General features: G+C 53.1%; 1 protein-coding gene and 1 long non-coding RNA gene across 5 annotated transcripts in view; one reads left to right on the top strand and one right to left on the bottom strand.

The window, feature by feature from the left end:
* The window catches only part of PLXNA2 (plexin A2), a 201,046-nt gene extending 185,489 nt beyond the window's left edge, over positions 1-15,557 (bottom strand). For all 4 annotated transcript variants that reach the window (XM_017658745.3, XM_073216994.1, XM_017658746.3 and 1 more), the window contains exon 1: positions 15,418-15,557. The gene's annotated coding sequence lies outside the window, so the exon portion shown is untranslated. The remainder of the gene's footprint in view (positions 1-15,417) is intronic.
* LOC118971839 (uncharacterized) lies at positions 2,479-5,927 on the top strand. Its single transcript, XR_005060518.2, has 3 exons — positions 2,479-2,531; positions 3,933-4,103; positions 4,429-5,927. It is a non-coding gene; the product is annotated as an uncharacterized lncRNA (long non-coding RNA).
* Positions 15,558-18,098: the final 2,541 nt, after the last annotated feature.

The raw sequence follows: 18,098 nt of genomic DNA, 5'->3' as shown, positions 1-18,098 counted from the left end.
ATGCTAGATTCTTTGTAGATGCAATGGATCATTTTGTGATTATCTTGCAAGATGGGGTTTTAGTCTCCCCATTTCACAGATGAAAGAACTGAATGTCAGGAAGGTTGAGTATCTAGACTAATATTGTTCTGCTAGGAAGCAGACCTTTCTGATGCTCATGTATTCCCTACTATTCCATATTGCCTAGATATTTAGAACTTATTTTTCAACCCAATCCTCTTATCACTGGTCTGGAAAGACTCATGGGAATGTTAAATAAGACTTGGCAAGTACTTTATTTTAAAGGTCAAAACTTGAGGCTCCCACTTTATTTTGGTAATGGAGCAAGGTTGGGGCAGGGGGTGGTGTGGGTTGAAGTGTCTGTTATAAGGTGCAGTCAGGGCGTGTTTTGTGGCAAGAGGTTTGCTAGCTGGCAGTCACCTTTCAGAGAAATTCCAGATGACCTTTCCAAGGAGCCTGGAGAAGTATCTCCTGCCTTCTCACCCCTCCCTTACTGTGCATGGAAGATCCCGGAGAGCAGGAGACAGGGTGAAAGTGCCCAGGTAAATGGTTAAACAAATTACAGTTATTCCACATAATGGCATATTATGCTGCCATTAACGGTAGTTTTCAAAGAATAATGACACAGCTCCAATTCACAGCAGTGGGAGGGGAAGGGAGGAAAAAAAAAAGGGAAGAAAAGATCCAAACAAAAAATGAAGCATTCATCTCAGCTCTCAGGCAATGGGCTGGCCCCAAACCTCACATACTTTCCCCAGAAGCTGTCCATGTCTTCTCCTCTCTAAGAAAATTTTAATGGCCCTGAGAGCCCCGGCTGAGAGAACATCTTGTTTCTCTTGCAGATCCTCCTGCCTTTCTGGCCCCAAGGGCTCCCAGGGCTGCCCCTGAAACATTCCCATCATTGTGGCTTCATGCTCACGTCAGGGAAATTGTCCACAAATGCCAGGTCCAGGTGCACTTTTTCACACTGTCCATTTCCAGAAGTCAGGGTTCCCCAAAGTTCAAAAGAGGGGGTCTGCTTTACCAGCAAGCCTGGTGCTGCCTCCCTGAAGGGGTGCATTTGCATAAGGTTGTCATAGAGATGATCTGCTGAGAGGGACCTGCTGACAGCCGTCGGCAGCTCAGCCTCAGCCATGCCCTGCCAGGTGTGCCCCTCATGCTTCGGTTCTTGGGCCTCAGACACCTTGTCTAAATTCGCCAGGCACACGGCCCCATTGTGATTGAGATCCGCCTATGCAAACACCTGTTGCCCAGATAGACTCAAGGCTGGGCTGCTCAATGCCTACGTTCAAATCCTTCCCAGGCTGGCTTTTCATCTTTCTCTGGCCTCCCCGCCCATCTCTCCCAGAGTGACTCCACTCGCAACAAACTGGTTCATTTGTTGAGTCCCCAGAATACCTTGCATAGCTTCACCTCTGTAGTCCCCTGTCCTTGGAACCCTGCCTCCCCCATATTCTTTGCCTATCCAAACTGTCTGTTCTTCAAAGCCTCGTGGAGCCACTAGACTCTCCCAGCCCCCAATCACCTGCCCCTCCTCCAAAGTCAATGAGCAACCGAGGCTTTTAGCACACACTTGCATTGGGTGTTAGCCGTCTTTCGTTATGTGACTGTGTCCTGTCTTCCCATTGAATTAGATGCCCTTAGAGGACAGGAACAGTACTGTGTGTGCTTTAGTGTCCCATGCAGGGCTAGCACGATGCCTTTCCCTCAGGACCATGCTCTGTCTGAATCATGCAGAGCAGGGGAGAGGGGAGACGAGGGTGCTCTCAGCTGCTAGTCTGCCCTAAAACATTTGAACTAACACACCTGGCTCAATGATTTATCATAACTAAACTTTTGGAGGTAATGAAGAAGAAAGTGAACTCTTTGGGAAGGATCCTGGCTATGGTTCATCTTGAACCCAAAGGGTGAAGAGCAAATGTCATTGGCTAGGTGGGTGAGGATGGAGAAGAATGGGAAGATACCAGCTCTGTTTTTGAAGAATGCAAAATGCAGACAGGGCTTGTGCAGGGGAAGTCTTGGCAGGAGACCTCTAAAGGCATAAATTGTGTTAACATCATAGATCACAGAGAAAGCATGTAACAAGAAAGGGCCGATTGACAACATAAAGTGATCAAGAGCAGAGTGGGGTGGGGTGAGATTCCCCTAGGGAAGTTTCAGAACAGGACTCTCTCTAAGGTCAGACTCACTGTGGAGCATGCTGCCAGGCAGCAGGTGCAGGAAAAAGCCCATGGGCTTTGGAGGCAGACCTGGGCTCAAGTTTTCTTCCCACTTCCCAGGTCCGTGACCTTGGATATGCAGTTTAACCTTTGGCACCTGTTTCCTCTGATGTAAAAGGACACCTCACAGAATTGTAGTGGGAATCAACAAGACGATGGATGTAAAAGTGTTTTGTAAACTCTACAGCTCTGAATAAACACCAATGACTCCTGTTTCTGCTTTTGGAAACACCGCACAAGGGCATTATCTCCTTGGCAGCAACTGCCGCCCTTTATGATGGTGACACAGGCTGAGGGCTCTGTCTCAACCAGGTGAGGGGAGGTGCTGGTGTGCGGGGAACGTGGTGGCCCAGCTTCCAGCCCTGGAGACCCCGGCCTCTCGGAAGGAGCTGCATCTGCTGACCCCAAGTAACCACCTCCCCAGTCCCCAGGCCACCGCCCGTCTTCTCTCACGGCCTGTAGGGTGATTCAAAGACCACTTCTGCTGCCCTTGGTGATTCATCCAGGTGCCTTTGGCAGGAAGGAAGGAGGAAAAGAGGAAAGAGGAAAGCTGGCCCGCAGGAGGAGACGGGGCTGGGGGCGGTTTCCACGGCTGGGGCTCTTTGTTCTTTGGGCCCTTCCCCAGTAGAGTCCGGCCAGCATGGGGATGAAGTTCTCCTCCCTTTATCTACCTCTGCCCCTCCTCTCCACTGCTTTTCTGAATCAACCGCCAGCCTTTGAATAAAAAGCTTTAATTCCTTTATGAGGAAGCTTCTTAAGCAGGCTGGGTCCCCACCCTGTGCCCTCCCACCTTAAGTTTCTATTATTTTTCTCTCTTTGTCTGAGATTCAGCGCTCTTGCAGAAAAGATCCCGAGCTGTCAAGCAGCCTCTCAAGTAACAGGCGGGTTCACACTCACGCACACTGAGCAAGGACAGCGCTGCAAAGCTGGGTGAAAGGGACATGTGAGGTCTGCGGGGTGGACGGCACTCTGGGCAGAGGTCTGTCCACTGCAGGGGCTTGTCAGTGTCAAGAGGCACATGCACTTGGTCTTGGGGACCCTTAACATCTGAAGTGGCATCAGCCCCTTGGCAAGCAGGCGGGAGAGCAGAGCCTTTTGAGGCTTCCAAGGCCCCAGCAGCTCTGGACGTCTGGGACCCACTGCGAGGGAAAGCGAAGCGCACAATGATCAGAGAGGCTGACGCAGGGAAAGAATGTGCTGGAGGGAAAGCAGGGGGTGCGGGGTGCAGCAGCGTGGGGGGACCCGGGGTGGGAGATGAGAGAGGCTCCCTGAGTGAGAACCTGGCCCCTGGTGATGAATGGGGTGTGAGAGAGGAGTCTGGCAAAGGGTAAACAGCCAGGAGGGAAGCAGGAGGGAGGAGGGGCTAGGAGAAAGAATGTTCAGGTCAAAGAGCAACGAAAATGCTCCTGGGGTGATTGCTTCAAGATCCAACATGTTGCACACTCGGATGGGTGCACACGTGCGTGTAGATGCACTCGGCCACCCTGCCAAGGTATGAGCAAGCCTGCTTTTGTCCCAATCATCCTGTGCCTTCCAGAAAACCTTTCCTCTGATGTTTTGTTCTGAGGCCCCAAGGGACCCCACCATAGTGTACGCTAGCATATGTGCAGTGATGTTTCAGTTTGCTAAGAATTCCACCTATGCTGTCCCACTAGTGCATCCCTCATGCAAGCCTGAGAGGAGGACAGCAGCATCAGCAACTCTGTTTCACAGGTGAGAAGACTTGGGTTCACCTGGCTGAATTGTGACCATGAAGTTTCTGGATGTGGAAGTAGGATTAGGACCTGAGGCTCCTGGAGTGGAACATGTCACCCTGCTGCCCTGCTGTCGCCAGCTGATAGCGCTAAGGAGAGATCACTTCCTCCAGAGATCGCTTGCTCCCAGGTAGGTAAGACTCTAGCCACCCTCAGGGAGATACCATTACCACTCTTTTGGAAGCGGCAGGGGGTACCAAGAACTGAGAGCTGAGTTCTTGGGGGCCCCCTGTGAAAGACGAGAAGGTCTGGCTGGGAGTTTCTGGCTATCTGCTGGATGCCATTTGGCTTCAGCCCAGCCCTGGCTGGTGGGAAGGCTGGGGACTGGAGACCGCCCCAGGGGCTGGTGCGGGTGGTGGCAGACAGAAAGAGTCCAGAAGCAGGACTTTGTAAGGAGAGAAGCTAGGGTGCCAAAGCCCTCCCCCCACCATAATCTGCTCTTATCCGTGGTGCAGAAAACTAGCTGCTGACTCCCCCTCTGAAGACCACGACATCTCCACGGTCCTTCCAGCCAGTCCGAAAGCGCAGGCAGCTCCTGCTGACTCCTCTCCCCCGCCCGGCTTCTCCCACTCTCCACCCTGGCCCTGCTGTTCTTCAGTTCCCACCCTGGCAGATCACCGATTAATTCAGGGCTGTTTAATAACCCTTCCATTTCGATGAAACAAGCTGTCTTGTTTTCTTTATTTTTAACACCGACTTTCGTTTCTTTGCTAAGCATCTTACTGTCATTTAAATTTCTCTGTCTCCAACCAAGCTGATAATAGACCGGAGTGAGCAGCTGCTTCCGTCCTGTTTATGACAATGATTAGAAGTTAGAGCTGTGCAGGCGGAGAGCTGACCAAGTCGGAGCTCAGAGGGGTCTGCCCTGCTGTGGAGGCAGTGCTCCTTTCAAGGGATGAGGAGGATTCTGGCTCCAGGGGTGTCAGGGCTCATCCCAGCCTCGCCTTCCGGGCACCCTGCTCTGAGGTGGGGTGTGGGGGTGAAGGCATGAGGATGAGATCTATTCACCCTGGGACTTGGGCCAGCAGCTGCAGGTCATTCTCCTGGGCCTGGCCCTCAACTTCCCTTCTCAAGGGAGTATTTCTCTCCACCAAATTTACTGAGCAGCAAACAGGAAGGCTCAAGGGGAGAAGCCCTGGACGTGTGCGGGGATCGACATCACCTGGCAGACCTTTCTGCTCCACATAGGAATCCCTTCCTGAAACTCTGCTCACCATCTTCTAACCTCTGAATTCCCCCAATGGTGTAGGGCTCATGCCCTCCCTAGATGGCCCCTTCCAGGGTAGATGGCTTTGGTTAATCTCTCTTTCTTCTGTCCTCCTGCAATAAAACTACATTTCACCTGTGTGACCATTATCTGTGTGTGTCCCCTTTCTCCTTTGCCATATTGTAAGATCTTCAAAAGCCTGGACAGTAACCTACCTTCTTCCCATAATATTTGGCACACAGTAGAAGTCAATAAACATTTGTTCAATCAAATTACACTATGTTGCACCAGTTTCGGTCTCCTTGCAGGTAATAATAGATCTTTCTGTTACGTGGGCAGGATCCTAGTGAAGCATCCCATTTTTCCCCACCTGGACAGGTGTTCTACCTCTTCCAGTCCTGAGGCCGGAAATAGCTGCTACTTTCTCCTCCCTGCCCTGAGACACTACACAGCTGGTAGAGACCTTGGCCCAGAAAGCTGGGGCCCTGTGGCAGAAGCCAATCAGGTGGCCTGGACCAGGTCCTCTGGATCCCAATTCCCCTCTCATTCCCTCTGGGTGGGTCCTGGCTGCTTGATAAAACTCACAGGTGCGTAGTGGGCAAACCCTGGCTGGCCCAACGCTTCCGCCTCTCTCCCCAGGCAGCCTCCCAGCCAGCAGTCTGCAGGCAGCTGCTCGGGTCATTGTCTCAGCCTCTTCAAGTTGTGAATGCTGAGTCTATAGAGACCGAAACACAAACAGTGCCCACAGCGCTGCCTCTCCGGAGGGAGGGGCAGCTTGGCCTTGCCAGAGCCATTGACTGTGCAAATAGCAAGGCTTGCTGAAGATGGAGGACAGCTGGTGGGAGCTGTTTGAGAGAGTGAGCCTTTCTACACCGCACTGCCCAGTGCCATGGCGAGGCAGTCTGTGTGTCCTAGGGCCAGCAGGCTGGCAGGGAATCAAGAGGTCGGGGCTCCGGGGAGCACTGCCCCACCAGGGGCTGTGTGCCTGCTCAAACCAGAGAAGGACAGAGTTGGGGAGCAAGAGACTAAAAAGAGAAGGTGGCTAAGTGGGCAGTTCAAGAGAGAGCCCTGGGCTAGGCTGGGGCAAACAAAACTCCTCACAAATGGGGAGCAGTGAGTGGCCACTCGCTGTGTGACGCAGGGCCACTCACTCACCCCACTGGGACTTGGGTTTCCCATCTATTATGTGGGCCTGGGTATGAGCTGCTAGCAAATACTCAGAAACATTTCCCAAGTATTTCATGTAGAACCCCTATTTCTTTTGTAATTCAAGCTGTTTTCTTAATAATTGCAAAGGAAAATCGAGGCACCTGTCACACACACGGCCACAGCTGGCTCTCAGGCAGTGCCACCGAATGCATGGCGCTCTCCCCTCAGCTACCTTCTCAAGCTCTGCACTCCCAACAAGGGACAAGGTGCCTCTGCTTCAGCGGCCACGGGGGCACTTCCTGGGTGAGTAGAAGGCAGCTGATGCATGTCACCCAACAACCTGCTATGTTCTGACCAACGATTAGCACCGGCCAAGGATCTAATTCAGGTCCTGCGTGGGCTCTGGGATTCGGCCCCTGCGAATGCTCTGTGTGCTGGGTCTGCTTCATTAATTGCTATGCTCCAAGGAGCTCTGCAGGAGAGATGCAAGCCTTACTGCAGCTAGGCAGCTAGAGGCCCACAAGATCTGCCCTGCCATGGGAGGTTGACTCCCAGAAAAATGCCAACTTACCAGTTCCAGACAATACCGTTCATCTCTACTCTTAGTGCTGCTGGCACCAAACCCCAAGGGCTGCAAATTCAAAATTCAAATCGCAGCCCCACAGGTTCAATGCTAACCATGAGCCGTGCATGTGGGCCCCAATGCCAGGATCACCTTTGACTTTCCTTTTAGTTTCCAGGTGCTACTGAGTCTCAGCCTTTCATCTACTTTTCTATATAAAAACCTTGAGCCCACAGACTTTCTTTACCCTTATTTTCCTCAGAAAGTTCCAAACAAATCCAGAGGGAGAGAAGAGAAATATACTTTGTTTGGTTTTATTCTGCTCTAAATTTTAGAATAGTTTTGCATGTTTTGCAACAACTGACATTTTTCCAAATCTCCTAAACATCTTCCCAGACCTGGTTCCAGAAACAGGGGCGAGTGAGGGTACCTGGGTAACCATGAAAAGCATTCCTTCCCACTGTACAGATGGAGAAATCGAGGTGCTGGGCAAGGGGCCAGAGCCAACTCCCCCAGGGCGCCTGTGGCTCCCTCTTGTCTCCCTCCCAAGAGCAGGGAGCAGATGGAGGGCAGGCCCTGGGCGGCAGGTGAGAAATCGCTTAGGAAGAGGCAGGAGCTACGGGTGTGAGGAAGGCCCTTCGCGACCCCGCGTCAGGATCTTCTGACACCAGACCATCTGCTCTGACCCCTCCTAGCGGCCCCGCACAGGTGCCGGGAGTGTCTGCCCAGCTCTACACTCAGTCCTGACCATTTCTCCAAGTCTCTCACAGCAGGATCCGCTAGCCCAGAAAGCTGACGGGCTTCACACCCTGGGGGCCACTCAGAATGGGGCAGCAGCTCGAATTTTGTTAATTTCCGGGTAAACTTCAGGCTCATGTTTGCCATACTGAACCCCTGGTGGTGTGGCGTTTAATTCTAGAGAAGGAATTAATGTCAGGAAGGTCTAGGGGGCTGGAGAGTGTGGGGCCACTGGTCAGGGGACTGTGAAGTCCTGACCTCCTCTCTCCTGGAAAACACCAGCACCACCGAGCTGGAGCGGAGACTGGGTAGAGCCTCCTGACCCAGAGGAGGGCTCTCTGGCTGGGGGCAGGGGAGGGGCTTGGCCTTCCTGTCTGGCTTCGGCCAGGGCTCCTACAGAGGACCCCAAAGTTCACAAAACAGGCTCTTCTCCCTCAGGGCTCTTTGTTGCTCAGAGGAAAAATGGGAAGCCTGGGGAACAGTCAGGCAAGGTGAGAGGTCAGAGGCCAACGTAATATTTACCCAGCCCAGTCGAGGCCTTTCGCTTTTATGAAGCAGGAAACCACTTCAAAGTGGCAACATCCCCTTCTTGCCACTTCTGTCTGCTCACTGGTCCTCCAGCCTTTCCAGGGCAAGCAGGGTGTTTTCTACCCACGCTTCCCCTCCTCCTGAGCCTTCCACCTTCTCCCCCTTAAAAGGGAGGAGTCCTCTGCCCTGCCTCCTCTCAGACAGGTGCTGCAATAAGTCTCTAGTTGCACAGCAATTACAACACCTGGGTTTCCTTGACATTCTGAGGCCCTATTGTCCTTGGATTTCTCCTGTTCAGTCAGAGTGAGGTGACTACTGCTTTGGGACATGGGGCAGGTACTGCAGTTACAGCTCCTCATTGGAAGCCCCCATTCCACCCCGGAGCAGAGGGCTGAAACTGAGGCTAGGAAAAAGCCCTAGACACTAGAGTCTAGCGGGTCATTACATTTGGTGGGGGTCATAAACTCCTTCTCTTTGGGAACATGCATATGTGTCTGTTTATACACACACACAAACACAAACACACACTCTATATATTTCTTGAAAGCACAGACTTTCAAGAGGTTCTAAGATCTCTTGAAGCCCAAGCTTACCAAGCAGACCCCTGAGTTCTCCTGAGTTCTGTCCATTCTAGTGCAGGGTCTCCCCAAACCCAGATTTGTTTTGAACATTTCAAGAAGCAAGAAGAACACTACCTTCCACTATAGGATTAGAGAAAGTTCTTGGGTTGAGTTGAAATCTGCTTCCTTTAAACCCCCTCCATCAATCCTCCGCTGTCTTTTTCTGCATGGAAACTTTAAAAGTGAGTGGTTCTTTCTCCAGGTAGCAACCATATGGCAGAGGTGGCACGGGGAGTAGGCTCTTCTGCCCAGACAAGGTGTAGAGGTAGAATCCGAATTTTTTTCTTTTGGTGGATCCATTTAACAAGTTCATTCAGATAAGAGTGGGTGACTTAACAGCAGGGTTCTAGACACTAACATGTGCATACAGATGAGTAATAGTATTTCCTGATGAACCAACCATACCAGCCTCCACACTGCTAACTCCAGGAGACCGGAAAGGGATGCAATTTACATAGAATACAAGGTAGAAACCCCTTGGGACTCTGCAAGGTGGAGATCTTGCTCTGGGATGTTGACTAATAGAAAACTACAGTGTTGTCAGTTTAAAATCCATGGAGGAGAATGAGAAAAAGAAATGGTTAGGGGTAGTTCCAGGAGGCTGAAGAATGAGCCTTAGTCATTCTTGACAGTAAACTGTGAAGTTCTCAGGCACCTGGGACTCTCACCTGGAAATTCATCCCTTCTTCCACTGACTACAGCAAAAGCTTCCAGGAGCTTCTGTGCCTTTGCTTCTTCCGACTACCCAGCATACTGTTAACTCCATTCTGCCCTACACAAAAGTTCTTTGAGGGTCCCTGGCTTTTTAATTCTCCCCCCCACCCCACCAGGATAATGTAAGTTTTTGAAGGCAGGATCTATTACTTTTTCATCTTTGTACTAGGCGCTACTATGTTCCTAGTACTACATAAGAGATCAGTTTCTATTTGTTTAAATGAGTCCAATTCCTGTTCTCAGAGCCTTCCTATTTGGTTCAGGGCCAGGCCAAGAAGTGGGGTGTTAACAATTCAAATGTGAAGATTTAAGTTGGAGGGGGGGCTGTTTTCTTTCAGCCCTCAGTCTTCTTGTCCCCCCCATACCCAAAGCAGAACCTAATGTGGGAAGGGAGGCTGCTGAAATACAAGAAGGGAACATCTGGGAGTTTAATTCCCCAGACAGTGTAGGGAAGCACCGTCCCTCTCAGAGCTTTAGAGAGACCGCGTGTGCTGGGGGGGAGCAAGGGGTGCAGGGGAGAGAGGTTCCCTCACAGGGCTGTTCACTGGAGCCCTGGGACCCCTCCTCCTCCATCTTCTCAAAGACAAGTTGAACTTTCCTAGGGCAACTTCACTGCCTTTTATCTTTCATACTGAAAATAATTTAAGCCTAGGAAAAGTAGGATTAAACTTTCATACCAAGATACATTTATCTTGTTTAGCTTTTTTCTTTTCTCTCCCCTCCCCTCTTGGCCCCAGGTCAACCTGAGCCAGAGGGAAGCCAAGATTAAAATATCAGAGGTTGATACCAGATCTGAAGAGATGCTACTTTCTGGCCCCCTGCCCATCCAAAACTTTAATATTTATCCACACCTCTGTTAGACACCTATTATCTCCTCGGATGAGAAAAGCATCTGGACTCTGCTCTCTCTCCATATTGTCCTCCACTGAAATGAAAGGCGGAATTATAATTCAGAGAAAGGCTCCCACTGAGAATTTGAAGACCAAGATCAAATCAGTGATACAGTGTTGACATGCGTTTAGTTCCTGAACAGTCTTTTCAAAAAAGTCTCCTGGGGAGCAAATTTGCCACCACCTTTGAGAGGGTTTCAAAAATCTACATTTAGGGAGCGGGAAGAAGGGAAGGCGTGAGAAAGTGCCTTGGGGATGGGCCAGAAACTTCTGTCGCTGACAAGGAGAGGCAAGAGCCTCTTAGCGGGCCAGCCAACTGACTGGACTGCCCGCTAACTTAAGAATGCAGCCCTGCTCCCTGCGTCTGACCCGCAGATGCACCCTGTGTGTGTGGGCAGGCCTCTCCCCGAGCGGCCACAACCGGGGGCACCACCACTTCATGCTTCCCATTCCCCAGCAACCTTCCGGACCCAGGGGTCCCACCGGTCACAGGGTCCTGCTGACGCAGTGACAGCTAGGAGTTTCTAATATATCTCATCTTCTCATTTATTTATTTTTCTTACCCTTAAAAAAATAAATAAATAAAACCACACACAAAAACACAAAAACACAAAAACCACTCTTCAGGGCCAAGCCTGGTTTTCAAGAGTTCCCTCTAGTGGAAATAACCTGCTACTTCAGCTTCTCGCTGCCTCCCTTTGCCCCAGAGACTGGAAAGAGCTCCCTTCTGCCTTGGCCTGGACTCTTCCTTCCCACGTGCTTGCAGGGTGTGCTCTCAGCACTTTCTGCCCCATTCCCACTGTCAGTCTCTCTCTCTCTATCTTCCTTTTCTGTCACCCCGCCTCTCTCCGTGTATCTGCGTCTGGTCCTACACCCTGACTTGGGTCTTCCCACGTGGGCCTCTGCTCCTGCATCCTGCTCTGCATCTTTGGTCCTGCTGGGATGTCTGAAGTTCAGGACACCATGTCTGCTGAGCTGGAAATGCTTTGACAAGGTGTCGGGCCCGATGGCCTAAGCTCACAGGGCCACAATAGGGAGGGACCCTAAGCCGGAGCACAGAGAGAAGCACTAGGACAATCAGGGGTGACTCGGGGGAACGGAACTTTGACACAAACTCCCCTTATCCATCCCCACCCTCCAAGCAAACCCAGGCCTGAAGCTGTCTATAAACTGAGTTTGGACCTCCAGCTCTGGAATCCAGTGTGAGGCCAGCTTGCTTCACTCCATCAGTTCTCCCCAGCATCACCCTTGCCTGCTTCCTGGTCCCTCATGCATCTGCCATGAAAACGACTGGCAATGCCAGGGTGAAGGGACAGCTGGCAGGGAGTGGGCAGAGAGTGCCAGTTCCAGGGAAGAGGGGGGGAAAGAGGGAGTGGGGGCCAGCTGAGCATGGGGCTGGAGGTAGGGAGAGGAGGAACAGCAAACGTCCAACTGAGGATAGAGACGACAGGGCCCACCTGCTGGTCCCTGGGTTTCCTAAGGGGAAATAGGGCCAGGGCAGGGCAGGCGTTAATGGTTAACTCACCCAGGAGTAGAACTTTGGAGCTACTCAGGCCTTAGCCTTTTCTTTCAGCCTTCACTCTCCCTTCCTCCTCTCCCTGTACACTCTTACCTAGTAGGGACCCTGCTCCCCAACAAAGAACTTTCTCGCCTCTGTTTCTGCCCTCAAATTCCAGATGGAACAGTGTGGAGATTCCATATGCCCTGATGCCAGGGAGTGGGGCCCTAGAGAGCCTGAGGGTTAAGTGGGGGAGAAAGGGGGGGTCCTGTTCCTACCATCCCTCCCTCCCAGGGTGCCTTGGGACCAGTCTTTTGACCCCAGGGAAGAACCGTGTGTCTGTCTCCACAGGGCTCACCTTTAGAAAAGACCAAAAAAGAAGTGGATGCACACCCACCCCTCATTTACTCTAATCAAGCATGAAATCTTTGTAACTAAGTGAAAAAACTGTTTCCCATAAGGGAATTGGTTCCATTCATCATTGTTTGAACTGAGCATATGTGAAGGGGAGAAACAGAATATTCACATATAATGAATTGATAACAGACTGCCTCTGGGTGAGGGTGGTCGTGAAAGGGGCGGGGTGTGCACAAGAGCTGTAAAACTATAGCGTCTCCAAGCCTGTTTCTACCAGTTTGCCTGTAGACGGCCCTGAATTATTTGTAGTTAACAGACTGTAACACAATGCTCCAGGCTCTTTATGATCAGAATGGGCGCAGGGTGGGGGGGGGTTGGCTTGAAGCTCCTTGCCTCTCCATTTGCCATGATGGACAGAAGTATATCGGGCCCGTCTATGTGTGCGGGGACAGCTGTGTGGCAATGCAGGGAGACAGCTGGGTCGGGGGGTGGGGAGGAGAATGTTGCTGCTGGTGACAGGAATCACCTGCCCCCACACCAAACCCCATATCTTGGGGTGGCAGCCATCGAAAAGAGGCAGGATAGAGACTATAAAATCCCCAAACAGTGCCAACTCCTGCACCATAAATATTTCATAGTACCTGAACTGGCAAGTTTAGGCTGCTGCCAGCTGCTGCCTCGTATATTTAACTGTGTCACTGGTTTCCCCTCCCACTCATGTGTTTTCTTACAACTTGCCTGTGAAATAAAAATCAACGGATTCATCAGAAATATGTATAAATGGGAAATGGGCCTAGTACTGAAGCGGTTGCTCTTTGAGGCTTTCCTATGTAACTTCATTTTAAGTACAGATCCCAGTACAACAGATGATGGATTTTGACACTCACATCTGCAAGTTTTGATGGTCAAGAGGGTCGGAGGGCGCTTGTGGGACAGGGGTAGGTATTCAGGCCAGCTCAAAGGGAAACCACCAACCTTAGCATGACATGGTTTCTTTAGGATAGTGGACGGGAGCCACCATCATTTACTCTTCATTTAGACTTGAGCTGAAAGGCCAACCAGTCACCCCTGCCCACCACACCAGACTGCCAGGTACCCCATCCTGTCCTGTCAAAGAGAAGGACCAGGTGGGATTCCCTTGCCAGGCCCCATGGTCCTGGAGCACAGGAGAATGTCCAGTGTTTTATCCACTTTGGATCCTCAGCAGCATCTCCACCGCCCTTCACTCCAAACGTCATTTCCATTTAACTGCTCTGCAAGCCAATTTGCCCCATTCTAATGCAATTTGCTGAGGACAGTAAGGGAGCAGACAGGGCAGTCTGCCTAGCCCTCCCTTTATCAGCAGGTCCCTGAAGAGGGGTGGCTGGGGAACGGAGGGGGGGCCGGTTCTTTCAGGTAATGCTGGCAGCCAGGGTAAGTTCTGGGAGGAAGAAGGGTTGGGGTGAAGGGTGGAGATGCCAGGCAGAAGAAGGAAAAAGAGATGCCAGGCAGAAGAAGAAAAAATAGCTCACTAGGGTGCTTGGGTATTTTGACAGATTGTTCTCTCCGTTTCCTTGGTTCCCTACTCTCTCTCCTCCAACCCCCCCACCCCCACACCCCCTAGGCTAAGGGGGAGAGATCACAGGTAATTAGTTCAAATATTGCTGTGTGAGGTAAGGGGGAAGTTAATGAATTCTCTCTTCTTGCTGGGAGGTCAGAGGAGAGAGGGCAACTAGCAACTCCAGGAGCTTTCTGAGGTGACTGCACAAAAGTTGTGCATTTCAATTAGGAATAGCTGAATTTCTCCAGCCAGAGCTCTCTCTCCCCTGCGGCCTCTGTCACTCTGTCGAAGGCCCCAGAATCCAGAGCCCGCCCTGAGCAAAGAGTGAAGTTTCAAGATCTGGGAAAGAAGCCCAGCAAGACAGGAGCCTGCTATTGTGTGGGGAGGGGAGAGCCCGCCCTCACTTCTGCCCCCAAAGTGTCCAGCCCAGCCCAGATACTCATTTTAGTTTGCAGCTCATAATCATTGTCCGTTTTGCTCATGAACTGAAGGAGATGAATGGGTCCCCAGATTTTTGAGGGTTCCTCCTCCAAGCAGCTGGACCCCCAAGCCACTGCCTCAAGCTATAGTTGGCAACCGACACTGGTCCTGTTCCTTAAGTCCCGTGCGTGCCCACTACTGGTATGCCACTGTTACCCTAGGGTCTTAGGTTCCCACATGAGACCTGATCAGATTTCCATTGCCTAACTCCTGGGGCTCTCATTTTTAGACTCTTAAACTGACCCAGAACCCCAAGTCTTAACTCAGCTCTGCTCTCCCATCCCCAATTTTCTCTATCATTCAGAGTGGAGTTGCAGATTCCAGAGCAAGGGCCATGCCAAACAGGTGGACGTTTGTCAGGGACCTGGAATGGCAGTTTCTGGGGACTCCCCTTACCCACCAGACCGTGATTCGTATTAACAGAGACTACCCGTGGGATGGATATAAAGAGCTAGTATTTTCTAAGATCCCTACAGCACTTGTGGGGTGGGGCAAGGAGGAGCACATGGAGGGAAATACCCTCAAATGGTTTATAAAGAGCCTCTGGGACCCTCTGCAAGCTCCTACTTTAGCTCCCAACCTTTTGCGAGCGTCCCACCGAGGACGGTGCTGAGGGGTGCTGAACCTCATTCAGTGCCTTGGAATCGCTCCCGAGCCTTCTGGAACCCGCGCGACGTATGCATTCCCCTTCGATTCCCAAGTCCCTTGATCGATGGGAACTGCCAGCGGCAGCCAGACTCCGGAACCCAACTGAACGCCCCCAAATCCAGCGCTGGCCACAGTGGCCTTGGGCTGTCTTGCTCGCCGTCCCCTGAGGCCCGCTTTGGGCTTCAGCTCCCGGGACAGCCCGGCCGCCCTGCGCTCTCCAAAGCCGCAGAGTGCCGGCAGGTGCGCGGCGGAGGCGCACCGCGGCCGCCCGCAGCCGGCGGCCGGGGAACGGGGGCACCGCCGGGCAGCCCCGCGGCGGCAGGCAGCGGCTCCGAGTCCGCGCGCCCCCGCGCCACGCCGCGCTCCGGCCCGCGAAAGTGGCCCAGCCCGCCCGCCCGCCGCCGCCGCCGAGCCCGGGGGCCTGGGGCCGGGGCCCCAGAGCGGCGCGCGCGGGAGGAGCCCCCGCGGGCAGCGAGCGCGCTCGGGGAGAGGGCGGGGGGCGCCGCCGCTTACCCTGCTGGGCGGCGTCGGTCTGTCCTTCCGCTCCCGCGCGGTCCGCCTCGGCCGCGGCTGCCCCTCTCGCGGCCCGCAGCGCGCAGTCACCGGGACAAGCAAATCCACATGGAGTCCAGGTTCATTAAAACCCACGTCCAGCCACCGGCCACTTATCTGTATTCCCGAAGTGGCTCCTCGGCCTCCGGTCCGCTCGCCCCTCGGTCCGCCGCCGCCCCGCAGCAGCCCCGCCGCGCGCTGTCGCCGGCCCGCGGGGGGGACCCGGAGGCGCCGCGGGCGCGTGTGGGGGTGGCCGGCGGTGTCCCTCCTCGGGAAGCAGCGGAGCCCCGGCTGTCTTCAGATTTTTCCAGAGCGACTTTCCGGGCTCCTCTGACATCAGCAGTCGCGGCGCTTCCTTCCCTCCGTGCTCCCCGGGCCGCTCACAGTCCCATTTCCTCCCGGATCCGGGCTCTGCTGGGTCTGTTTCGAGGGGTGCCTCGCTCGCTGCGGCTCCCGCGCCCCCCGCCGCTGCCAAGCTCGCGGGGTCTCGCTCTGGATCGCGCTCCCTCCCGGCCGGAAAATTCCCAGCAGCTGCGCTCGGCCGCCTCCCGCTCCCGTCTGGCGCGGACGCCGCTGCGCCGGCAGCTCCTGCTCCCGCGGCGGCGGCGGAGCCCTCCGCGCGGCCTCCCTATATTAGCAGGCAGCTCATTATCATAGAGGCCGCGCGCGTTAACCCCCTCGCCGCCGGCCGCGCCCGCCCAGGCGGGTCCGCGCCCGCCGCCGGCACCGCCCGCGGCAGCCACCCCGCCCCCGCCCCGCGCGCGCAGACTTCCTCCTCCGCGAGCTGTCAACAAAGAAGAGGCAGGTTTGGCATCGGCGGCCGTCGGGCTGCGGGCCCTGCGTCCCGCTCGGCCCAGACCCACCGGCCCCCTTCAGTGGCCCAGGGGGCAAGGAGAATCCTGCCAGGGCCTGGGGATTCGGGCGGAGGCCTTGCGAGCGCAGCCGGCGGAGCCCCCGGGGCGAGCGGCTGGGGTCGGTGGGGTCGTGGGCTCCCCTTCCCCGAGCACCGCCCGTCGCCGCGCACACCCCGCACACCCCCCTCTTCATCTCTGAGTGAGGGGCGTGTGGGGAGGGACCGGCCTGAAGAGGCTAAGAGGGGGGTCTCGGGATTTGTGGGAGCAAATTTCCTCTGCTCGTGAATTCCAGAAAGCCAAAAAGCTGTCAGATGAGGTTTGAAGTTGTTATTAATTATTATTTTCATAATGCAAAAATGAGCCTTGCTCTGCATCTCAAGTTGCCAGATTGATTAGGGATCCTGGGCATTTGGCAAGGAGGGGGTTGGGGTGGAGGGGGCGGAGGGGAGCTTTCTGCAACCAGACCCAGGGAGGCGGCCTGGCACGACCCAGAGAGGTGGCGGTAAGGTAACTTATTTTAATGACCTAAGGTGAGAGGTTTCTGGATTCCAGGTGGCATTGCCTCGGTGCCTTTACGACCATTGATTCCGTGCCATATAGAGTCTTCGTGCCACCGCAGCCTTTGGACGCGGCTTTCCAAAAGAGGCCTGCAGGCTAGACCCCAGCGAGTTCGCAGGATCGGCGTAGTCCCTGCTCGCGACTAGAGCCCACGCGAATTTACTCAACACGGTCAAGTATTCTGATAAACTCCCTCTACCGCCCTCTCGTGGCCACAGTCCTCAGAGGTCTAAACCGGGGGGAAAGACGACTCTTGAAACCCTGAAGGAAGTCGCATGAAATTCTCAAAAGCAGGAGGAGCCTTCAAAAAGGAAAACTAAATTTAGACTCACTTGTAGTCTTGCACAATCGTTCATTCAATACAGTATTGGGGGAAAAAAGTCTAGGCTTTACTTCATGTACAGAAATTTGTTAATTCTTTCAAAGTTCTTTCATTGTTAATTAGCTGAAATTAGTGTCCGTGTGACTTGCACGGGTTATTCCTGCTTGTGTCTTGTGGAGCTACAAAGAATCTAAGGTGTCTTCCCTGATCCATACTTGCTTTTTTATTCCAGCTTCCTTAGCCTTTATTGTTGGCACCCCTCCAGGCAATTATCATAAGTCACCCTATATTATTATTTATTTCTCTTTATTAGTAGAACTTGTCTCCCTATCCAGTCTTGCCTACTCTCTCATCTCTGGGTAGACTGAATATAAACCAATATTTATTAAGGAATATGATTTGAAGAAGATACTAGAAGCTTTTGGAACATTTTCCCCATTTGTTCAGTTCATGGAGCCAGCTACACCCAAGACAACCAGTGGTAGGTTGAAAATATCTAACTGATAAAACTTGAAGCTGAAAACCAAGACCTTCTGGTTCTATATCAAGTGCTATGTGACCCCCAGCAGAGGTCAGATCTTCTCCCAATGCCTCAATTTAATCACATTTTTGTGAAGATTATAAAGAATTTAATAAAATTTAGATACTTTGCTAATACCACCTCCCCCACCTGTGGACCAGAAATAAATCCCAGGATGAAGAACCAGGAAGGATGAAATGAAACAGACTCCTCCACGTAACCCATCCTTCACGTCCAGCCTCCCCTCTGCTTCTCATGCAAAGAGAGAGGGAGGAATAGAGAGAGGAGAGAGGCCGAAGAACGCATTGCAGGCGGCAGACACAGTGCACCCGTTTCCTCATGCCCCTGAACATGGTCCGAGTTTGGTATGCGGATGCTTGAGATCAGT

This window comes from Manis javanica, chromosome 11 (assembly GCF_040802235.1).
Source record: "Manis javanica isolate MJ-LG chromosome 11, MJ_LKY, whole genome shotgun sequence".
Taxonomy (NCBI): Eukaryota; Metazoa; Chordata; class Mammalia; order Pholidota; family Manidae; genus Manis; species Manis javanica.
The sequence above is the reverse complement of the archived record's forward strand: the minus strand, read 5'-3'. Positions and strand labels throughout refer to the sequence as shown.